Raw genomic sequence first — 15,493 nt, 5'->3', positions numbered from 1 at the left:
TGGAACAGTTTTTGGACAGCAGCATTGATGTAAATTTGAAAAATCACCAAAAACAGTATAAATATAATTAGAAGTTTAGTGAGATATGAAATTAAAGCTGAATGAGTCTAATTTCACATGAAAACAATAGAGTAAGCAAAAGAGTTATATACTTTTAGATATTTGAATTTTAGTGAGACAGGGTTAGAATGATTTTGAAGTCCCTATTCGACTATTGAAATTCATTAAAATTGTACAAAAGGAATTATGAGTTATAAATTATATGTTTAAATTAATTAATGAGTCTATTTTAAGTATAAATAAGTGGAAGCATTATATGAAGTCTGTACAATGAGATAATTGAATTTTAGTGACAAGAGGTCAGGATAGTCAATCAGTGAAATAGGGGAGAATTCAACTAATAAACTGTAATAATTGGCTAAACCAAAAATTCTGAAAAATTTGTGGTGAATAGATATATGAGTCTAGTTTCAGGAAAAATTTACGGATCTAAATTTCGAGTTTCGTAGCTTGAGTTATAATTAATTTAGTGACTGCTGTGGAGGTGGATAGCTTTATTGTGATTGGTGAAATTAATTTTGAAAGTAAATTTTTATGCCCTGAACTTTTAAGTTAAGTCAAGTAACGCCTCATGCTCGACTCCGGTAACGGTCTCAGGTAAAGGGTGTTACAAAAATCGTACTTGGGAGTTAGTTCCTTTGCCACTAGGATAGAAGGCAATTGGTTGCAAATGACAGTTTAAAGTAAAAAGAAATCCCAATGGTACCATGGCTTACCAGAAAGGTTGATTAATGGCTAAATGGTGTTCTAAGGTACTAGGGTGTGAATTTCGAGAATAGTCCAGTTGTTAAACCCGCTACCATTCGAACCGTTCTGTCTATTACTGTATCCAAATCATGGTCGATCCGTCAAGTTGATGTGAATAATGCATTTCTCAATAGTGATGTCATTGAAGAAGTTTACATGCACCAATCCTCTAGGTATGTTCAACATGACGTGAATGGGCAACCTCTTGTTTGTCGATTGACAAAGGCCTTGTATGGATTGCAACAAGCTCTGGGAGTATGGTTTGATAAGTTGAAAAATTTTCTGCAATCCTTGGGTTTTGTTCTTTTGAAATATGATGCATCTTTGTTCATTCGTGTCAATAATGATTCTTGTATGTATGTGTTAGTTTATGTGGATGATATCATCATTACAGGAGATTCGTCTAGAGGCATTGATATGTTTGTGCAACAACTACACACCGAGTTTTCCCTAAAATACCTGGGATCTCTTCATTATTTCTTGGGGGTTGAAGTCACTCGTTCAACCACTGGGAGTCTTCATTTATGTCAACGAAGTATATTATTGACTTACTTGATTGGTGTCACATAACTTGTGCTAAGGGTGTTCATACACCCATGGTTAGCACTCCTTTATTATCTAAGGATGAGGGCATTTTGGTTAAAGATCCTAGTGAGTATAGAAGTATTGTTGGAGCATTGCAATATGTTGTTCTCACTCGACCCGACATTGCATACGCGGTCAATCATCTATGTCAGTTTATGCATGCTCTAGCGAATGTTCATTTTGTGGCCCTTAAACTTATTTTGTGATACTTGAGTGGTACTATCGACTATGGTTTGATCATTCAGCCCTCTGAGAGGCTCTCATTGGTTGGTTACGTTGATGCTAATTAGGGCTTGGACTTTGATGATCGACAATCCACCTCAGGTTATTGTTTTTACTTTAGGGGAAATTCTGTCTCTTGGTGTTCCAAAAAGAAGCAGGTTGTGTCTCGCTCCATAGCCAAGGTTGAATATAGAGGGTTGGCAGCTACGGCTACTAATGTTACTTGATTGGTTTCGTTGTTGCGAGAGTTAAAGTTTTATTCTGCTGATGTCCCTACCATATGGTGTGATAACTCAAGTGTTGTGGTGGTAGTGGCTAATTTGGATCTACATTTAAGTTTCAAACATGTCGAGCTTGATTTGTTTTTTTGTTCGTGAAAAAGTTGCTGCTAGTTCTCTTATCGTAGGAGAGGTTCCTGCCTGTGATCAGGTTGCAGATATACTTACGAAACCCTTGTCAGCATCCTAGTTTTGTCGTCTTCAGCATCTTCTTTGGGTCTCGAAGGTTGAGAAGTTAGGTGAATGTTAGAGTTTGTTAAAACAATTAAGGAGTTGTAGCTATTAGTATATGTTAGAAATTATTAGTAGTCAGTTAGTAGCAGTTATCTACTGAGAGTTGTATAAATACATATATTGAGCTTCTAATGAAAACAAGAATAGATTCACACGAAATTCGGTATTAAGTTTGATTTCTTTTGATTAGTTCTTTGTTAGTATTCTATCAAAAGTTATGCTATTGGTTTTGTTGCTTTGAGCGGCCAAAATCTTGGTGTCATTACAATAGCCAATGCAGTCTTTGGATGAAATCCACCCATCAATCCTGATTTTCTTGTTGAGGCTTTCTAGTTGAACAAGAACATCTTGCTAGTTGTTGTAAAAAGATATTGAAAGTGAAGTTTGTCTAGAAATATTAGCAGGTGAAAGTCATCTAAAAAACTTGGATATCAGCTCAAACATTTTCATCTCCCTCTAACACAATCAAAGTTGTTTTTGAAGGCTATGATGGTTGGTTTTTTCCTAGTTTTCCTTTCTCTACACCTTCCAAGAGCAACAGCTGATCTTGGTGGATACAAAACACACACTACTACAATAGTCATAAATATTCTAATTTAAACAACTTGGTGGATACAAAAGTATGTTTTTCTCTTCTGTTTTCTCTTTTTTAACTAGATTTCTTTCGCGAATAGACGCTTTTATAAATTAAAAATAAAATAAAATAAAATAATATATATAACAAGTAATATTTAAAATAAATAATTTTTAAAATATATAAAATTTAAATCTATATTAGAAAATAAATTATAATAATAAATTAAAATAAAAACAAAACAACATGCATTAATTATAATAATTCATAATAATTACAAAAGATATTTACATTAAATTAATAAACACATCTATAATGATGACTAAAAAGTAACTATTAAAATTTTATATGATAAAGCCTTTTTACTTGTTTTTTTAAATCTCTCTCATCCATTTACAATTTCATGTATAATAACAACAACAAGAAAGAAGTAAAAAAAGTATAAAAGGTACTTGCTTCGCATATAATAAGCAACTTATATATTTTTTAAAACAACATAATATTATATAATGTTATCATCAATTAAAATGATCTTACATATCTCTCCGGTGCTTTCCGTTGTGTTTGTCGTTCGAATACTTATTTTGAAATATAAATGCTATTTATAGATTTTAAACTTAAATTGTAATTGGTATATAATTTTAACACTAATTGATAATCAAAAGATAAAATCAATCTCTATTTATATACTCAGATTTTTATTCAAGTTATAACTTTATTTTACTACGTTAATAAATATGAAAATAAAAATACTTATAAAAATTAAGATTTTTAAAAATAATATTTTAACCTTAATTATTAGTTATTTTGACTTAATAATAATGAGTATGCTTAGACTTTTATTGAAACTATAACTCTATTTTAGAGTCAATAAACTTGTCATTATTTTTAAATAGAGTCATAACTAATAATTCTAAATTAAATTATAAATATTTTTAAATGTGAATTTGGTAATATGATAAAAATAAAAAATGTTCAAAATTTTCTATACTTACTATGGATTGCAATGGGATGATTTGTAAATATTAGGGTCTATTCATATTGGTGGATGTAACATTTTTAGGCATGGATAATGTGTTCTCTATACGATATTATATTTATGGGTAAATTACACCTAAGGTCATTAAATTATTAGTAAATTTAAGTTTTGGTCATTTAACTTTAAAAAGTTACAAAATGATCGTTGAACTATTCAAAATTTTTCATTTAAGTCACTAAGTTGTTAAAATCATCATTGTATAACCTTCTCTGTACACACCATCTTCATCAATCGAAGCTCTCATTCCCCTTCTCTTCTACAATTCAATTTTTTTATGAAATAGTTTTTAATGTCACATATTTGCAAACCAAAATCCAAACAACTTTCTTATTCAATCTCTAACATTGACCATCTAATCAATTTGGATCTAAAGTTCTTCTACTCATCAATGGGTATTGATCTGCCATCCCGATCATCGAATCGTAGCTTGAAGCTCGCTAACCAAGCTTTTATACATATATAAAAGAGCTTAATAACTCAGTGACTTAAATAAAAACTTTCAAATAATTCAATAGCTTAAATGAAAGCTTCGTTTCAATTACCATTTTTTAATTTTTTGAAGTTGAGCAACTAAACGTAAACTTACTAATAGTTTAGTGACATTGGATATAATTATCTCTATATTTATTAATATTTTTTATCTATATGTTTATTTCTAATTTCTTAATAAAATATTTATTAATATACATGTGAATATTTATTGCAATTACATATTTTAAAATTATTAAATAAATAAATGATAAACTACACGAGTAAACCACTCAACTATGAGAATGTTTTGGTATTTATACTATTAATAAACTCCTTAATTAAGTTGGTGTCACAGGTTAATTGAGCACCACCTGTGGCACCAACTTGGTTAGGAAAATTATAAAAATAAAATTCTGTATTTAAAATAAGTTACATTATTTAAGGGTACTTTAGTTTTATTAATAAAAATTATGCCTATTGTGAGATTTGAATCCAAACCAATTGCATTGGTACAATTTTAAATTTGCCACTCAACCATTTTTTTATTTCTTTATATGTTTTAATTTTATTATGCACAATTTATTACCTCCATCAATTGTATATATATATTTTAAATACTTGGTTTCCACATGCATACACGCGTGATATAATTTCTTATTAATAATGTTGTTGTTTGAGTTATTGTCACAAATTAACTCAAGTATCAACTCAGGATTGATGACACAACAATGATAAACAATTGTACTCATTTAGTATTCTTAATTTGATGTGTTTTATGTTTAAATTTCATTTTACTCACAACTTAATCTATTTTTTAATTTTAATATCATACATATTTCATGTGTTACTATTAATTAATTCTAAACCATACTTTTTATTATTTATTGTATATTATTTTAAACACGTCTTTATATTCTAAATATGTGATTTTCTCACATATACATGTGTGATAAAAATTTTAATTTTCATTAATTAATTTGATATCATAGACTTTTACACCAAAACCAATAATCTTTTTTTAAGTTACAACTAAATAATTATACCAAGAGTTCCCATCCAAAGCAACCATTAAATCAAATAACTCAATATAATTTTCAATAGATAGGGTCATTGACAATAAAATATTTTAATAATAAGTTATATTATATCATAATATATTAAAAGCGGTACCCAAATTTGTTGAAAATATCATAAGGGTTTGGATAGTAATATTCGTATTTAATGTAAATATTGAATAAATTAAAATTTTAAAATAGTCTAAAACTGGAATATTGCAAAAGTAAGTAGATATCCAACCCCCGCATGCCTCATTATAGCAAGTGAAATTGAAATTCATGTCTTTCATCCTTTGCATTCTATTAGATGTCGAAACAGTGTTGCAGAAGCCATTATTTTGCTTTTACAACAAAACTATGTAGGCACTTTGGTGACATCAACCAAGCCGGTAAAAGAATGGAGCTTAAGACCAGAGATTGAAACTCCTAGTGGCCTCAAGGCAGCATCAGTATCAACGAGCATATACAACGGAAGTTTAGAACCATTTTGCCTAAACTTTACACAAGCCCCATTGAGACCATCTTTTGCCCAAACCCCAACCAAGGCTTATGTTGCGAAATGACCATACATGTAAATTGCAAGCTCACCAGAACTACGAGCTCATCAAAACTACGAGCTCACCAAAAAATGTGAGCTCGCCTACGAGCTCTTCACTCAGCAAGTTGCCAACTTGCAATGAAACAATAATAACTTTTTTATTAGACATTATGGCAGCTGATTAGACTGAAATTAGCCAATAGAAAAGAAAGTTATATGAATCTAGTCACTAGATTAAGCCAAGTTATAATTATTTTATTATTGTTTTTAGCTTATTTAAGCTTTCTTATTCTTGTAAACATTGCAATCAGTTTTTAATGAAATAATAGCTAACAAGCTGATTCTTCTTCAAAATTTTTTATTCCTTTTTCTTCTATTTCAATCTTTCCTTCATCAAATATTTGACAATTGGTATCAAGAGCCACTTATCTTTGAGGGCCTTTTTTCATAAAAATGTCTTCAGCAAACTTTACACCACCACCCCTTGTTTTTTACAGGAGAAAACTACCACATTTGGGTAGTAAAAATGAAAACTTATCTTCAAGCATTTGATCTTTGGGAGGTTCTAAATGCTAAAATAGAACCACCAGTGTTGAGGCCAAATCCCATACTTGCTCAAATGAAACAACACAGTGAGGAATGTGCCAAAAAACACAAGGCAATGTCTTGCCTATAAAACGGTGTTTCAGACGTGATCTTTACAAGAATCATGGCCTGTAAAACTCCCAAACAAGCTGGGATAAGCTCAAGGAGGAGTTCCAGGGATCACAGAGGACAAGGCAACAGCAGATGATCAATCTCAGATGAGATTTTGAAAACCTCAATATGAAGAAGCTGAGACTGTGAAGCAATATTCAGATCGGATCATGGGAGTGGTGAACTAGATAAGACTGCTAAGTGACCAGTTTGCATATAGTCGAGTAGTTAAGAAGGTGATTATCACACTTCCTGAGAGATACAAATCAAAGATATCCTCACTGGGAGATTCAATGGATCTATCAACCATCTCACTCTTATAGCTAATCAATACTCTGATGCTCTAGAACAAAGAGGGGCAAGCAGAGAAGAAGGACGTGTTGAACGAGCTTTTCAAGCCAGAAACAAAAATGTTGCGAGCTCTTCAAGTTAGAAAGAAAAAAAGAACTAGTCAGATAAGAAGAAGTCAAAGAAAGAAGATAGAAAGAAAAAATATCCACCGTGCTCACATTGCAAAAGGTTGGGGCATCTTAAGAAGTTCTGTTGGTTCAGGCCTAATGCTCAATGCAAAAATTGCAAATAGTTTAGCTATGTAAAGAAAGTACGTAAAAAATAAAGGGCATACTCAACAACAAAATGCTGAGGCATAGATAGCAGAAGCAGAAGAACTAATATTCACAGTTTCCTGCGAAGCCCAGCTCGTCACACCTTGCGAACTCTCACTACAGCAAAATAAACTTTTAGCGGCATTTTTTTAGGCCTTTAGCGGCGCTTTCATAAGCACTGCAAAAAGCGCCGCTATAGACAACGCCGCTAATGTGAACAAACGTCGCTAAAGATCATGACCTTTAGCGGCGCTTTTATCACAAACGCCGTTAAAGATCTTGACCTTTAGTGGCACTTTTGTCACAAACATTGCTAAAGATCATGACCTTTAGCGGCGCTTTTGTCACAAAGCTGCTAAAGAACATGACCTTTAGCGGCACTTTTGTCACAAACACCGCTAAAGATCTTGACCTTTAGGGCGCTTTAGTCACAAACGCCGCTAAAGATCTTGACCTGTAGCGGCGCTTTTGTCACAAATGCCGCTAAAGAACATGACCTTTAGCGGGGCTTTTGTCACAAACGGCGCTAAAGAACATGACCTTTAGCGGCGCTTTTATCACAAACGCCGCGAAAGAACAAACCTTTAGCGGCGCTTCTTGCAGAAACGCCGCTAAAAACGTAACCTTTAAAAAATATATATTTTAATCAAATAATATTTTTTTATGATAAATATTATATTATGTTTTATTTTTAAAATTTGAACTTTAAATATACTTGTTAAGGATAAATAAAAAATATTATTTAAATTAAATTTTCTATGAAAATTTTAACTTTAAAACTAAATATAAAAATTAATGAATTTAGTTTTAGAATTTAAAATAATAAATTAATAACACAATTAAAAATTAGAAAATTTAGATTCCTAGAGTCAAACCATAATGATTTTCTCATAGAAGTAAGAAACTAAAAGAAAAAGAAAACTATGAATGAAGTAGATATCATAAAAAGAAATCATGAGATGATTTTCTAGCAAAACATTTTACATGATTAGTTCATAAAATCCACATCTTCATTACACAAGAGAAAGGACATTACATATCTAAAAGAACATAAAAGGCTTTGCACAAATAGGATGAAAAAAGCTAGAAAGGAGGTACAAAATTGTACATCTTTATCAAGTAGGAAGAAGTTACGTGCATTTGTTTACGCATTTCTGTCATCCTTACAACAACTTGAACAGACCATGCTAAGAACACCAAGCCCCCTTGGAAGCCGAAAGAAAAGTTTTTATGAGAAATAAAGTTGTGAGGGAATGGATACAAGGAGCCGTAGAAAAATTATGGTGAAAGATTGAAAGACCAAGCTTTATAAGTCAGCCAAATACCTTCCAGCTCCCACCACAACAATCTTGTGGTTTGGAAAGTCATCCAAAGATCGACCTTGTGCTCTTACAGTTCCTAACAATCCAGCAAGTGCAACTCCAGCAGTTCCCTAAGAAAATTAAGTAAGCACAACTTTCTAATATTGGTGGCATTCATAGTGATGCTGTAGCAATCTAAGTTAATCTAATCCTATCCATAAAAGTAGCAACTTGCTGGGCCAAGTGCTCACCTGTACGTCATCATTAAACATGCAAAACCTTTCCCGATAGCGTTTCAGAGTTTCAAAGGCCCACTTCATTTGAAAATCCTCAAACTAAATGGGGTAACCATCAAATAAACATCATGGTATGAGCATAAAACAAAAGTCTCACTTCTGAAAGAGAGAAACCTGTACAATAGCCTTAGGCCAACGTGTTAAAACCGCTTCGATGTACTCATCAATAATTGATAAATATTCTTCCCCTTCTAACCTTGGTTGTCTTAGTCCTAAATCTGTCTAAACCCCCAAAAAGAAACATGTCAAAAGAAATCTCCATAATCGGTAAATAAAACAAAGTACCACCAAGCATTTCATATGTTCCATTCTATGAATAACAAAGTAAATAAGCACATATTTTACTCACAAAATGGGTCTTCAATTAGTTTTAGATTGTTAGTACCAACATCTAGCATAACTGGGAGTATATGTCAGAGACAGATATTGATTTAATAATAATTAAAGTTCTAACACAAGACAAGAGAGTTGCCATCACAAGAAAATGTTGAAAATGTAAAATACGATAATAACATGGAGCAAACTTTTTCAGCAAGATATAATCCACACACACACATTTAATTTTATAACAAAGTTATTTTAGTTCTCCATTTAATTTTTTTTCTTTTTTAGCCCTTAAACTTACCAAATGAAATGCCATATGTCTTCAATATAAGCTCTAAAATCATCTCTAAAGCAATTAGACACACATAATATGCATCCAAAAACCGACCAACATTTCAAAATTTACAAATCAAACATGAAAGACAATAAAAAAGAAGAAAATACTATGTTTCATAACATTATTAGGAAAGGCAGCTAAGGCTTATATTAAATTGGTAAATGACTAAATTTTGGACAAACCAAAGCAGGAATTGAGTTGAAAACATAACATGGAACACAAATCAAAAGATGTTATGTAATTGCAGATCCAAATAGCAAATAAAAGATAGGAAACTACATTAAAGAAAACATCTTTTTAAAGTGACCAAAACAGCAAACAAAATGCAAAATTCCAAAATCAAAGTCAAGATCTAAACATCCATACATCAAGAGGTAAATTTTTTAAGAAATATAATCAAGGCATAAAAGATTTTGCAACAAAATTTGTACATAAAAAAGCTTCACTACGCTAACATATCATTTACCATAAACTTTCCACAATCATCTGTAAATTAATATTGAAATACATTACCTAAAGTTGAAGAACAGGAAACCACCAATAACAACAAATGAGCAGCATGCTACAAGGAGAACCACAAGAAACCTACAAGCATTAGAAACAAGAGAATAACTCAATTCTTAACACACAAATTCTGAACTATAAAGTCCATACAGACTCAAGAAGGGAACGGAAGTTATATATATCGAAGAAAACAGAGGCAACATAAACAACTTTTAACCTGCGACATTTTTATTCATCAAAAGTAAGTTGATTGTGATCATACATAATTTACATCTTTTGGGATCTACCAAGAATTTAAACTAATTAGCAATATATTAAACAAGTGTCATATACAAGGTCTCCTGTGAAGCTCTACACGAGACTTAAAACCAAAAGTAAAACAGTATTAAAAAAGTTGGATCAAACCCAGATCTTTAAAATGAAGACTGTTTTCGGAGAAACCCACCAAAACTCAAAAACAAAAAATAGAAGGGGGAAGAGACGAGGGTTGAGCTTACAAAGCAGTCATCATCAATGGTATAGATTTATTTCTTCTTGGAAACCATGTACCCAAAGCACCTACAAGTAGAATCCTTGAAAGAGATAGAAGAATCCTTAGGACCCAAAATCCTGTTGATGTCGTTCCTATTGTATAGCTCATAATCGAAGCCTTCAGGGACCTTGATAGTCTTGGTTACAAATTAAAAAGACATAATGCGCATGGATACACTGGCATTGGATATAAACAAAAGGGTTTTTTTTTGTTATACGTTTGCGGCGGGGATAACCATTGGAGAGCAGAAGAAGAAGGGGAAGTAGAGAAAACGGTCAAGGAGTTCAAATCATCGTCATCTGGTAGCGAGATGGAAAGCTGGGTTCCTTTGATAGGGTTAGGTGAAGAGGAAAGAGAGAAAGGGAGAGGGGAAAGGGTAATAGAAGAAAGGACTTGGTGAATAGAAAGGGAACGGGTATGGCTATTGTTTATTTTTTATCTATTAAAAAATTATTTTATTTTAAACAAAACGACGTTATTTTTCTCTACTAAAAATCTTTTATTTTATCTGTTAAAAATTATTAGTTAAGTCATTTTATAAAATATTTCTTATTTTTTAAATTAATTTTTATTAAAAAAACTAAGTACTCTCAAAATAAATATCATAAATTTTAATAAGAAAAAAATATTAAATGGTCGCAATTAATTATTAAGTTAGAATTATCCAATGTAAGCAATTAATCTCTCACATATCAAATTTCTATTAAAGATTAAGACGTTAATCATGATTTTATATTATTAATTTTCGATCTAATCTCCATTTTATTAGAGATATTTCTTCCTAACTAAAATGTAACTATTTTGCTAGATGTTCGATGTGGAATGATTTTAGTTTTTGTATTTCATTTTTATTTGTTATAATTTGGTCCAATAAAAAATAGATAGTTACCTATCCATAACCCCTAATCCTTAACCTTTAACCCTTAACCCCTCTTTTACAATTATATAAGAACTTAATTAATATATAATTTTAAAAAGATCTCCAGCGAAGTAAGAAAGAATTGGCTAGTAGATAGTGGTTGTACGAGTTATATGACAGCAGATACGAGCATCTTCAAGAATGTTGACAAAAGGTTCCATTCCAAGGAGAAAGTTGGAAATGGCCAGTATATCGAAGAAGATGGAAAGGAAGATGTTTGGATCAAAACTCCATCAGGTACTAAACTTGTTACATATGTTCTTTTAGTCCCTGACATAGACCAAAATCTACTAAGTGTAGGAAAACTGCTTGAGAAAAACTATTATGTTGTATTCAAGGACAACAAATGTTTAATTATTGATCCAAGTGGATGTGAGCTTATATCAACAAAGATGGCAGACAGAAGTTTTGTTGTCAACTGGAACTTAGCAACTTCAACAGCATATACTAGAGGTGTTCATGGTCGGGTAGGGTTCGGCCGGGCCTGAAAAAATTTCGGCCGGGTCCTAGGCAGGAGCCAAACCACCGAAATATGGGCCTAGAATTTTGCCCAGCCCGGCCGAAAAATTCATAAGCAGAACCCAGCCCTACTGCTTTTTTAAATAAATACCAAAATTTTATTTTAAAATTAAAATAAAATTAAAAAAGTATTTTAAAAATATTTTAAAATTAAAAAATTAAAAAAGTATTTTAAAAAATTTTAAAATTAAAAAATTAAAAAAGTATTTTAAAAGTATTTTAAAGTTAAAAATAAAAATAAAAATAAAAATATTTATTATTCGGTAGGTAAGGCTGGCTCAGAACAAAAAGTGGTGCCCGAGGCCCGACCCATTTTTTAATCGGGCCTCGTTTTTTTGCCCAAGCCCATATTTCGGGCCTATATTTTTACCCAAGCCCTCCCATATTTCGGGTGGGCCATCGGGCCGGGCCGGGCCGCCTGGCCCATGAACACCTCTAGCATATACTAGCTCGCTAGATGAAACAAAATTGTGGCACAAAAGAATAGGACATATTGACTACAAATCCTTAAGTCATATGTCCAAAAATGACTTGGTTGAAAATTTATCAAATATGGCTAAACATGAAGATGTATGAGAGGTGTGCTAGCTTGAAAAATAGGAGAGGTCTCTATTTCCTGCAAACACAACATGGCAAGCCACTAAAAAATTACACTTAGTACATACTGGCATTTGCGGACCCATAAAAACAAGTTCGCTAAATGGCTACTACTTTGTGTTGTTCATATATGACAGTACAAGGTTCTATTGGATGTACTTCATGAAGAACAAGTCTGAAGTGGTTGAAATCTTCTTCAATTTTAAAGCCATGGTTGAGAACCAAAGTGACTGCAAGCTCAAAATGGTAAGATCAAACAATAGGGAAAAATACACCTCAGAAAAGTTTGAAAAATTCTGTGAAGAATTTAGTATTCATCATCAATTGAGCAATGCGTACACTTCACAGCAAAATGGAGTAAGTGAAAGAAAAAATAGAACTGTAATGAACATGGCTCGCTGCTTACTGTTTGAAAGTAAACTGCCAAATGATTTTCGGGCAGAAGTAGTAAACACTGTTGTTTACCTACTAAACAGTCTACCTACTAAAGCAGTTGAAGGGAAGACACCATTCGAGGCCTGGTGTGATTTTAAACCTTCTGTTTTATATTTAAAAGTATTTGGTTGCACCTGTTTTGTTCATGTTCCAGAAGAAAAAGGAAGCAAGCTGGATAGTAGATCGCAGCCAGGTATATTTTTTGGATATTCCAGTGTTAAGAAAGGATACATAATCTATAATTCTTTCACCAAGAAAGTGGTCATAAGTAGATATGTGAAGTTTGATGAAAGAAAAATCTAGAATTAAACTACAATAGATGAAGAGATTTGTGAACAATAGAGTCCAAAACCTGATTTGCGAGCCACTAGGAACCAAATTGAAAATGATGCAGTTGATGAACAACCAGTACGAGGAACCAAGTCCATCACTGAAATCTATCAATAGTGTAATCTGGCAAAGCTAGAACCAGTCACTTTTGAAGAAGCTGCTCAAGAAGCTGAATGGCTATCAGCAATAAATGATGAAATCACCATGATTAACAAAAATGAGACATGGGAGTTGGTAGATAGACCAGTTCACAAGAAAGTAATTGTGTTAAATGGGTGTTCAGAACCAAAATGAATCCAGATAGATCAGTCAACAAATATAAAGCGAGGTTGGTTATGAAAGGATTTAGCCAGTAATATGGAGTGGACTTCACTGAAACCTTTGCTCCTGTTGCAAGGTTAGACACCATAAGGCTTCTATTGACTCTTGCTACTCAAAAGGGTTGGAAGATACATCAAATGGATGTAAAGTCAGCCTTCCTAAATAGCTTTCTGAAGGAAGAAATTTATGTCGAACAACCTCAAGTGTTCACAATACCTGAATGCGCGGCCAAGGTGTACAAACTACACAAAGCGCTGTATGGTTTGAAACAAGCACCAAAACCATGGTATGAAAAAATTGACAGACACCTAACAAAAATGGGTTTTGAAAAAAACATCAGAGAGCCCACTTTATATGTGGAGAAAAAATGTAATGAAATACTTCTTATTATTTCATTATATGTTGATGATTTACTTGTGATTGGCAGCAACAACAAACTAGTGATTGTATTCAAGGATCAGATGCAAGACAAGTTTGAAATGTCAGACTTAGGTGAAATGACATACTTCCTAGGTTTGGTGGTGAACTAAGCCTACGATGCAATCTTCATAAACTAGAAGGGGCTCACAATAAAAACCCTGTGGAGATATAGCATAGAGAATTGTAAACCTACGAGCACTCCCACGGCTCAAGGTGAGAAGCTCATTAGCAATGAAGATGTTGAGAAGGTTGACGAAATAAGCTACAGAAGCTTGGTAGGATGTCTGCTTTACTTGACAACATCCAAATCTGACATAATGTTTACTGTAAGTCTGTTGTCAAGGTACATACATTGCTGCAATGTGAACCACTACAAAGCAGCAAAAAGAGGTCTATGATACATAAGAGGAACTCTAGATCATTGAGTAAAGTTTATGAGGACTGAAAAGGTCAAGCTACTTGGGTATTCAGATAGTGATTGAGCTGGATCCACTGAAGAAATGAAGAGTACTTCAGGTTATATCTTTACTTTGGGATCAAGTGTGTTTTGTTGGAGCTTAAAGAAAAAAGAAATAGTGGCGCAGTCAACTGTAGAAGCTGAGTATGTTGCAGCTACAATAGTCGTAAATCAAGCTATTTGGTTGAAGAAACTGCTGAATGATTTAAAGTTGAAGCAAGAAGAAGCAACAAAGATTAAATGTGATAATCAATTTGTTGTTGCACTTGTAAAAAATTCGGTGTTCTATGGAAGAACAAAACATTTCAAAATCAAGTATCATTTTGTGAGAGAAGTGGAACAAGCCAAGGAAGTAAACTTGGTACACTACAATTTGAAAGATCAATTGGCTGACATTTTAACAAAACCATTTGGAAAGATAAGGTTTGAAAAGTTGCGTTATGATATTGGAGTTTGAATCATGAAGGTCAAGGAGGAGTGTTGCGAAATGAGCATCCAGGCGAACTGTGAACTACGAGCTCACCAGAACTACGAGCTCACCAAAACTGCAAACTCACCAAAAAATGTGAGCTCACCAAACTTGAAAGCTCACCTATGAGCTCTTCACTCTGTAAGTTGCTAACTTTCCAACTTGCACTGAAACAATAATAACTTTATAATTAGACATCGTGGCAGATCATTAGACTGAAATCAGCCAATAAAAAAGAAAGTTATATGAATCTAGTCACTAGATTAAGCCAAGTTGTAATTAATTTATTACTATTTTGAGCTTATTTAAGCATTCTTATTCCTGTAAATATTGCAATCATTTTTTAATGAAACAATAGCTACCAATCTGATTCTTCTTCAAAAAATTTTATTCCTTTTGCTTTTGTTTCAATCTTCACTTCATCAAATATCAAACAACTTATATGGTCAATGACTTTTTGATTTAATCTAATGAAATAAGGTTGTCAAGGTTGGTTCACTCTTTGCATCTATGGTGCAAAGAGGTATCAAGTATCTAGAAAATCATTAGCAAGTGCTATACTATGACATAAAACCAAGTCAATTAAGCAATGGGATCACTGACTCAGGATGCAGAAATGCAGCATCAT

General features: G+C 32.6%; 1 non-coding gene across 2 annotated transcripts; it reads right to left on the bottom strand.

The window, feature by feature from the left end:
- Positions 1-8,405: 8,405 nt before the first annotated feature.
- LOC105787906 (uncharacterized) lies at positions 8,406-10,497 on the bottom strand. 2 transcript variants are annotated; one of them, XR_008190743.1, is made up of 5 exons: positions 10,364-10,497; positions 9,876-9,947; positions 8,816-8,919; positions 8,657-8,740; positions 8,406-8,536 (listed from the first exon to the last, which is right to left on the bottom strand). It is a non-coding gene; the product is annotated as an uncharacterized LOC105787906 (transcript). The 2 variants fall into 2 exon arrangements; XR_008190742.1 differs by having other exon boundaries at positions 8,657-8,919.
- Between the last annotated feature and the right edge of the window lie 4,996 nt (positions 10,498-15,493).

Source organism: Gossypium raimondii, chromosome 2 (assembly GCF_025698545.1).
Source record: "Gossypium raimondii isolate GPD5lz chromosome 2, ASM2569854v1, whole genome shotgun sequence".
NCBI classification, from domain to species: domain Eukaryota; kingdom Viridiplantae; phylum Streptophyta; class Magnoliopsida; order Malvales; family Malvaceae; genus Gossypium; species Gossypium raimondii.
Note: the sequence above shows the minus strand (reverse complement) of the source record. Positions and strands in the feature narration are given on the sequence as shown.